Genomic DNA, 9,694 nt, shown 5'->3' with positions numbered 1-9,694 from the left:
TTCCTGTTGGCCCAGTTTCAGTTTAGAGCCCGGCAAATTTTGCTGTTTTTAGGGCTGCTCTGCAGCTCTATACACTTATTTCAATTTATCATATGTCCAATTGGGGGACACTGCGATACATAGGGGTATAGTAGGTGGAAACAGGAGTCCAGGCACTTAAGTAGTTAAATCTGTGAGTAATTCCACCCATGCTATACCCCTCCCATAGGAAGGATATTCAGTTTAGTTTTAGTGCTCTCAGGTGCGGTGTCATCATGTTAGAAAGAGGGACTAGTTCCAAGTCCAAGGCTGCTGGTACCACTTTGGTATCATATTTTTCTTGTTCAAAGCGCCAAACAAAATTTCCTTGTGGGCGCTCAGACTTGGATGCCTAATGCTCAACTTGCGAGGCTGAGGATCTGGGCCAGCGCTCATCTGGGGAGGCTTCCGGAACTGGCAATCTCTATTGCGGAGCTAAAGAGAGACACCATACGGTCTAGGACGGTGGGTGTTGACAATTCGAACTCTCTTGTCCTAGGGACTCAGTCTGCGGCCGAACTTCCCTGGGGACAGGTGTCGCAGCAACTCAGGAGATGTCAGCGATGGCCATTGCACCTTCCTAGATGCAAGACCTGGAAAAATTTGTACAAGACTTGGTCAGAGTGTCTTCATCCCTGAAAAAAATATTAGTCGTCTTCCTCAGGTAGGCAGCGCAAACACCAAGTTCAATCCCAAGAGCTGCGAGACTCAGACACTGACCCCTCTCTCATGGAGGATGGTGAACTTGTTGAAGATGCAGACATTGAGGAGTTATCTGTCTGGTAGGATGATTCCCCCAACAGCAAGGAGTGGAGGACCTCATTCTAGCAGTAAGACAGGTGCTAGACATTTCTGAGGAAGAACAGGTGACCTCTCGGGTATCCATGTTTAAACAAAGGAACAAACAATTTATTTTCCATCCTTCCCACAATTGGTAAGAGACCAGAATGAAATCTGATTCCCAGAAAGTTTAGCCTCAACTATCTGTTTCCAGACTCCAGACCAGAAGTGTTGTCACAGGAAAATCACCCCAGTGTGGATGCTTCTATTGCGCATTTAGCAAAATCCACCATTATTCCACTACCCAGTGCTTCTAATTTAAAAGATGTCAGTGATAGAAAATGTGAGGGCATCCTGAATCCATATATTTGGCTTCAGGGGTTTCCCTCCGTCCTATGATGGCGGCAGCATGTGTGATTAAAGCGATGAAAAAGTGGGCTTCTTCCCTGAGTGATGGCCTTCAGTCGGGAGTTCCTAGAGTTGAACTGTCATCCTTGACCACATTAAGGAGGCGACCAAATATTTGGGAGATGCAGTACTTGACGCAGGTTAGGGATTATCGAAGACCTCCCTGGCAGTGGCGGCTAGACGCACACTGGTTGAAATTGTGGGAGGCAGAGGCAAAATCCAAAAATGCTTTGGAGGCATTACCCTATGATGGCTCAGCATTATTCGGTCCACCCTTAGAAAAATTAATCTCTCAGGCCACTGGGGGACGAAGTGTGTTTCTTCCAGTGGCTGCTCCCAAAACAAAAGGTAGGCATTTTCGCTCCTTTCATTTTGCAGGCAGATCCAGAGGCACCCCCACCAGAGGTCATTCCTCAGTAGCTTGGGGAGTGGCAAAGTGAGGTAGACAGGCTTGGATAGGGTGGCACCCAAAACCAACAACCTACATGACGACACGCCCCCTCCTTCCAGAAGTGCAATGGTGGGGAGGGCCATCTTCTGATGTTCCCGGGACCAATGGTACTGTTATGTTCGTCTAGTTGTTGTTTAATGCAAATTGTCCACTTCGAATAGTGTGGTTCCAACTCACAATGCAATTTAATAGCAAAAGGTAACAGAGTAACAATCCAATAAAATAAGTACAGCCGATTACATACGCAGGTGCTCTGGATCCTGCATACAGTCATTCAATCCTGAAGTCTGTGGTCGAGAAGACTGTCTGTTGGTCCCAGAGCTCCTGTTTATATACAGTTGGTGTTACATTGAAAACAATACAGATGATTTGGCATGTTTCCATTGCTTCAGGCTTCCGGACAGTCTGGTATAATGCAGGTCATTGGTCAGTTCAAACGATGCCCTCCAATGGTGGGGGTCAGCTCTCCAACAGCAGCATTGTATCTTCCCGCTGAAAAGCTGGTTCAAACTGGTCTATTTGCCTTACACATAAAATGCCATTCTGATCATTACTTCCCTATTATCCATATCTTTTAGTCGATAGGACCAGATCTCTGAGGATAATTAGGGGATTAGAATGATACTAAACAATGATACTAAATATGTTTCCTGTATCCTGAACCTTAGATCTCAATATAACATTGCATATAACATTATGATATTTAACTATAAAAACTCTATTACAAGTGATTTATAAATGACTATGTTGGAACTATTTTAAGGTGAACTATTTACAAGTGAGTGTGTAAGTGTAAATGTGTGTTGAAGTGTTCGTACGTGTTGTGGTTAAATACGCCGTAGCGTGCTGTTCGCATATTTTCAAAGGCAAACAGATTGATGGATATTAATTTGAAATGACTACATCCAATTATTTGACTGACAGCTCCACCCTTAGTTTTGTACACTATCAATCACCTAATTATGCTTTCTATTTCAGGATTATAATGCAGTTCTTCCTTGATACCTGTACTTCTCATCACCGTTACAGTATCATTTTCAATGTTTACCTCAGTAGAACGTTTTTCACACTTCAACACAATAGGACACGTGTGGGCAGCACAGTGGCTTAGTGGTTAGCACTTCTGCATCACAGCACTGAAGTCAGGCGTTCGATTCCAGACCATGGCCTTATCTGTGTGGAGTTTGTATGTTCTCCTTGTGTATGCGTGGGTTTCCTCCGGGTGCTCCTGTTTCCTCCCACACTCCAAAAACATACTGATAGGTTAATTGGCTGCTATTAAATTGCCCTTATTCTCTCTTGGTCTGTGTGTGTGTGTGTGTGTATGTTACGGGATTTAGATTGTAAGCTCCAATGGGGGCAGGGACTGTTGTGAGTGAGTTCTCTGTACAGTGCTGTGGAATTAGTGGTGGAATATAAATAAATAGATGATAATGATGAACACATCTGACACACAAGCCAATTACTAAGATGACACCAAATATAAGAATAAGGAGCTTATCTATACTAGCAACCATTTCCTGTACCCATCCCCCTAGACCTGAGAACCATCCTGCTACCTTTTCTCCTGTCTTGTACAGTGAAGAATTATGGTTCTTTCGAAATTACCATTTTAGTTGTAGAAATTTGTCCTTATTCTGGTCAATAACTTCTTTGGGGTCATCAGTATTATTGGTGATGTACCTGCAACATTTGACACCAAATTGGGTGGCCAAAGTCAAATAATATCCACCAGTAATAGAAGTAAGATAATTTAACATTAGTCTATGTTGCACGAACTTCTTTTTATAAGCCTGTAGCTCCTTACCCGTATACCTGAAAGTGTCATCATACATCTCGGTGATATTGTCTATCAATTTAGCCGGGTCTTGAATATACCTAAAATTTAAAGTTCCCCAAGCAATCCTGGTGGGATCTAATGCAACCATAACTTGGAAACCAGTAGTTTCACTAATTAACTTTTTAGCTACATGTTCTTCACCAGGGATCATATTTTTTTGGCCACGATGTTCATATTGTATGTGTATGTATGGAGGTGATGTAGTTTTATGGATATCAATCATTTCGTTATGCGTAATGGTCATAAGTTCGGGAACCAATTTACCTAGAAAACAAACCCTTGGAACTCGGAGTTAACCAGGAATAAGGTTTTTTTCCACATATATAATACACATCATCTGCGAGGACATAAGGTACAGTACGATCATTGATACTATTACATAAAGTTTTGATGAAACAACCCATGCCTATTGTCTCCATCTGTTCAAGACAAGTTTCGGCATGGGTAACATTTTGAAAACCTAGAGGAACTTTCCCAATGAATACTCTCCTTTGTTAATGTGTCCTAGTCTATGATGTCCCTCACTATTCCTGGTTATTGGTGATCTTGAGAGTCTCCCCTCAATCCTGGTGTGGCGAGCCATTGTCTGATCAGGTAGGTCAGCGTCCCAATTCTTCAGTCTCTTTGCATGTGAGATATTTAGACACAACAAAGACCGAAGCTATAGCCTTTGGTACCTAGTGATATTATAGTCTATGGACATCCCTCCCCGTAAGTCGAGGACCTCAGAGAAGTTTAATGGGAATGGTACTAGTCCTGTATTATGCTGTCCTTGAGGCACATAAGAGCACACCCAGCACTCGGTTTGGTTTAAGACCATACCCACTAGAGAGTGATAATCCTCCAGGGGATGCCCACCCAAATCCAGATTACTATTGGACTGGCATCGCTGGATGCACTTCTCTTCAACTAGGGAGTCACAGTACTTAGATACAATATTCCTTAGACAATAGCCCCTCACACTATCTCCAGAGTTCCAGAGCTAGCAGATCTTTTCATGACCCCTGAACCAAGTTTGACAATAGGCTGTACTGATTGTCCTATCAACCTTTCCTCCAACTCCACTTCATCAATATCACTACCAGATCTTTTCTTTGTCATCTGTCCTCCATTACAAAAATAGGATGTCCTAAAAAGAATAAAAATGAGAAAAATCCTGGAACAGAAAAAATGCAAAAACCGCCACACCATTGCTGGGAAAAATAGTCTGTGCAATGTCCTTGGCTCAGGTGTCTTAGCTGCAGTCTTTAGGTCTCCCGAAACAGGTTCACAAATGAAAAATCTGTGTCGTCAGTCTCAGCTTTGTCTTGTACCTTTTCCGGGTTGTTGACTTTCCTGCAGTGAGTAGAATGGACCCAAGTGCGTCTTTCTGCTACCTTCAGAGATGTGGAACTGGTCATCAACACTTGGTACGGGCCTTCCCAACGGTCTGTTAAACAACCTGAGCGTAAGAAATTGCAGATCATAACATATTCCCCCGCTTCAACATCATGACAGTTTGTTTATGGCATACCAGGTGACAGCATTTTCTGTTTCTGTTGCTGTTGTTTTAGCTGTTCGCTCATTTTTATGAGATATTGCACAGTCACTTCATTATTGCATTTCAAATCGTCCCGTGGACCTATCAAATGAGGTTATCTGCCAAAAAGTTATCTCAAAGGGGGACAGATTAAGAGGTCTGGGAATGGTTCTGATGCTATGGAGGACTAGTGGCAAAGCTTCTGGCCATGACAACCCAGATTCAGCCATTATCGTACTCCGTTTGTTCTTAATGGTACCGTTTAACCTTTCCACCTTACCACTGGCTTGTGGTTGGTAAGGAGTATGAAGTCTGCTATTGATTCCCATAAGTTTACATATGTTCTGAAAGATATCACCAATAAAATGAGTACCCCTATCACTTTCTATGATTCTAGGGATACCTGCATGATACCTGCATACAAATTCCTGAACAATTTTCTTGGCAGTAAAAATAGCAGTATTAGTGGCAGCTGGAAATGCCTCTACCCAATTAGAAAAACACATCAGTACAAACTAAGACATATTTGAGGTTCCTGCAAGGTGGTAATTGGATGTAGTCAATTTGTATTACCTGAAAAGGTCCATCTGTAGGAGGGATATGGGATGGCTCAGTTGGTATTGTCTTCCCGACTTATTTCCTCAAACAAGTAAGACAAGACATTGCCTTCTTACCGGCTTGAGAAGAAAAGCCTGGTGCACACCAGTATGCTCTAACCAGCCTACACATACCTTCTATACCCAGATGAGTCAGACCATGTGCGGCCTCAGCCAGGCCTGGGTAATATGTCCTGGGAGCCACAGGCCTACCTTGTCCATCTCTCCAGAGTCGAGAGGACTCTTGACCACATCCCTTCACCTTCCAGATCGCCTTTTCCTGTAGGGAACAAAAAAAGCATAATTTTGTCAGTTGATACATTTACAGGTAACCCTGCTACCCATTTGGCAGCGTCATCTGCCCTGCTATTGCCCACTGACACCGGGTCTTCTTCATATTTGTGGGCTTTGCATTTGATGATGGCTACTGCCTTAGGTAACTGTATCGCTGTCAAGAGTCCTTTTATGTGATGTGAATCTACTACTGGTGTGCCTGATGCTGTCATAAAGTTCCTAAGTTCTAAATGGCCCAGAGATCATGTACTTCTCCGAAGGTGTACCTAGAGTCAGTGTATATATTAGCTGATTTACCCTCTGCTAACTCACACGCTCTCCTTAGTGCCACTAGTTTGGCCACTTGGGTTGAGTGAGGTGGGCCAAGGGGTTCAGCTTCTATAACATCCTCGTCATCTACAACAGCATAACCAGTGCATAGTTCTCCTGTGTCTGTCTGTCTATGACAACTCCTATCTGTGTAAAACGTAAAATCTTCATTTTCTATGGGTGTGTCATGTATGTCCGGTCTCGCAGTAAAAGTCTGGTTCAGATATTTCATACAGTGAGGTATATCAGGATACCTGCAAAACTGACCCCCAACCAGAGTCTCTTCTCCTTCCACGCTTTGTGCATCTCGAGGCACATGTGGTAGGTATGTAGCTGGATTTAAAGTATTGAACTGTTTTATGATGATGTTTGCAGGTGCCATCTGATCTAGTTCCCACATTGTGAACCTTGCTGAACAGACATGTTTGGTGAATTCAACAGAGCAGATAGCGCATGTGGTGTATAGACAGTTGAATCATGTCCTAATACTACGTCCTTGCTCTTATTTACCAGAAGAGCGGTTGCTGCTACACTTCTTAAACACGTTGAGAGTGATCTTGCTACAGTGTCCAATTGTGCACTGTAGTATGCTACCGGTCTGCTAGAGTCACCATGTTTTTGTGTCAGGACAGCTGCTGCACAACCATCAGCTTTTGTACAATATATGTACAACTCAAAGGGTTTTTCATAATCAGGTATTCCCAAGGCAGGTTCTCTAGTTAGACTATCTTTAAGGTTAAAGAATGCATGCTAAGACTCCTCTGTGTGTGTAACACGCTCAGGTTTTGAGGATGAGACTAACTCCTACAATGGTAATGCCAGAATAGAAAACCTGGGATCCATGATCTACAATATCCACACATCCCCAAGAAGGTGCAGGTTTGCTGTTGGTTCTATGGCAGGGTAATGTTCTGTATTGCCTGGATTCTGTCCATTGTCAAGTGTCTTAGACCCTGGGTGAGACACTGTTCAAAGTATTTAACCCTAGTCTGACATGGCTGTAATTTGTCCTTTTTCAACCTTGTGTCCTGTTTGTGAAGCAACAACAATTTAGTATCATGAAAACATGACATAAACTAATCAGAGCACAACAACAAATCGTCTACAACAGACCCATTGATTGGTTGGAAGGATTGCAAACAGTCATGTAAGGCTTGGTAGAATATACTAGGGCTGTCAATGAACCCCTGGGGAAACATCGTCGATGTATATTGCAAACCTTTGTAGTAGAATGCAAAGAGATATTGACAGTCAGGGTGATGGAGGACCAAGAAAAAAGCAGAACAAGGTTCAATGACTGGCAGACGGTAGAATCTGCATAAGGATGACAGCTGGATTGGGCACTACAGGGAATTGGCTCTCAACTACCTTGTTAATTCCTCTTAAGTCCTGGACTAATCTGTAGCCCCTCCTTCCACTCTTCTTCACTGGGAAATTGCAACTATCCTCCCTTATTTCCCCTCTAATCCCCCTCTGGAGCAACCCACATTTCCCCCCTGGGGGGGTCAGTTGCTGCAATTTAAACACTGGATACGGGCGGAGATACGCGCGGTCTCGGACCTTGTGGTCAATGGAACTTGGGCCACTTTGCCAGATATTCATCACAAGTTCGAACCCTGCCGTCCTCTTTTCTTTGAGTATTTCCAGGTCCGTCATTTCGCTAAGTCCTTGCCCGCCTCTGACACTCTCAGGCCCCTCACTCTCTTTGAGCACATGTGTTTGCATTACCCACTTACCAAAGGGATGATTTTGAGGATTTTTAATTGGCAAGTAGAGATAATTTTTGATGGTCCGGGGCGGCACGAACGGGAATGGGAGAGAGATTTGGGAGCAAAGGTCAGGGCAACAGGCAAAGAATCAAAGTCCAATAAACAAGGCCAGGGGTCATGCACAAGAAATCCAATCCATAAGCAGATACAGGGCACAGGAGCAGGTCAGAAAACAGACTGAGAACTATAACCTGCAGGGAGGCTAAGCCCTCCCTGCCTTGTATACAGAGACTGGCCAATGGCAGCTGAGGAGCGAAAACAGGAAGTGACGTCCCGGTTGTCATGGAGACGGCCGGGACGCGTCCTGCGAGCATAGTGACTTGCGGCAGCTTGAGGCACCTCTGCGACTTGTGACAGTGTCAGTGTTATGTATACGGTGGTAAGCCATACCACCAATTCTTCTACTGCTTTGTAAAACTATAAATTCCATCCACTTACATTTTTCATACCGCCACTACTAAATTTCCACTTTGACCACTGTGCATATGTGTATGTATATATATATATATATATATATATATATATATATATATATATATATATATATGTAGATATATATATAAATAACTGTTTCTTATTTTACAACACATATCATGTTAATAGTAATGGGACCAACAAATAAACGTTCATGCTATGCCATACATTAGTGCCCCCAATCCATGTTATGCCCCATAGTTGTGCCCCCATTCCTTATTATGCCACATAGTTGTGCTCCCCAATTCAAAGAATGCAACACATTTGCCCCCCAATTTAAAGTGTGTCACACAGTTGCCCCCCAATTCAAAGTCTGCCACACAGTTGCCCCCCAATTCAAAGTCTGCCACACAGTTGCCCCCCAATTCAAAGTCTGCCACACAGTTGCCCCCAATTCAAAGTATGCCACACAGTTGCTCATAATTCACAGTATGCCACACAGTTGCTCCCAATTGAAAACATGCCACACAGCTGCCCCAATTCAAAATATGCCACACAGTTGCCCCCAATTCAAAATATACCACAGTTGCCCCCCAATTCTATGTCTGACACACAGTTGCCCCAATTCAAAGTATGCCACACAGTTGCCCCAATTCAAAATACGTCACAGTTGCCCCCCAATTCAATGTCTGCCACACAGTTGTCCCCAATTCAAAGTATGCCACACAGTTGCACCAATTCAAAATATGCCACACAGTTGCCCCAATTCAAAATATGCACACGGCTGCCCCCAAGTCAGAGTATGCCACACAGCTGCCCCCAATTCAAAGTCTGGCACACAGTTGCCCCCTAATTCAAAGTATGCCACAGCCACACAGTTGCCCCAATTCAAAATATGCCACACAGTTGCCCCAATTCAAAATATGCCACAGTTGCCCCCCAATTCAATGTCTGCCACACAGTTGCCCCCAATTAAATATATGCCACACAGCTGCCCTCAATTCAGTATATGCCACACAGCTGCCCCCAATTCAAAGTCTGCCACAGCCACACAGTTGCCCCCAATTCAAAATATGCCACACAGTTGCCCCCCAATTTAAAGCATGCCACACAGTTGTACCCCCCAATCATAATGTGCCTCATACTTACCTTTGGAGTTAGTGCTTCCACGAACGTCTTCTTTACTATAACCTGTGAGCTGCTTTACTAAAGCAGCCGAAGATGGCTGGAAGGGAACAGCTCCGTTTCAGGATCAGGATGCCGTGTGCACCAGGGGGTTCTGGTTCCGACTCCGTG

The sequence above is a fragment of the Mixophyes fleayi genome, chromosome 4 (genome assembly GCF_038048845.1).
Source record: "Mixophyes fleayi isolate aMixFle1 chromosome 4, aMixFle1.hap1, whole genome shotgun sequence".
Classification (NCBI taxonomy): domain Eukaryota; kingdom Metazoa; phylum Chordata; class Amphibia; order Anura; family Limnodynastidae; genus Mixophyes; species Mixophyes fleayi.
This window is presented reverse-complemented; position numbering follows the sequence as displayed.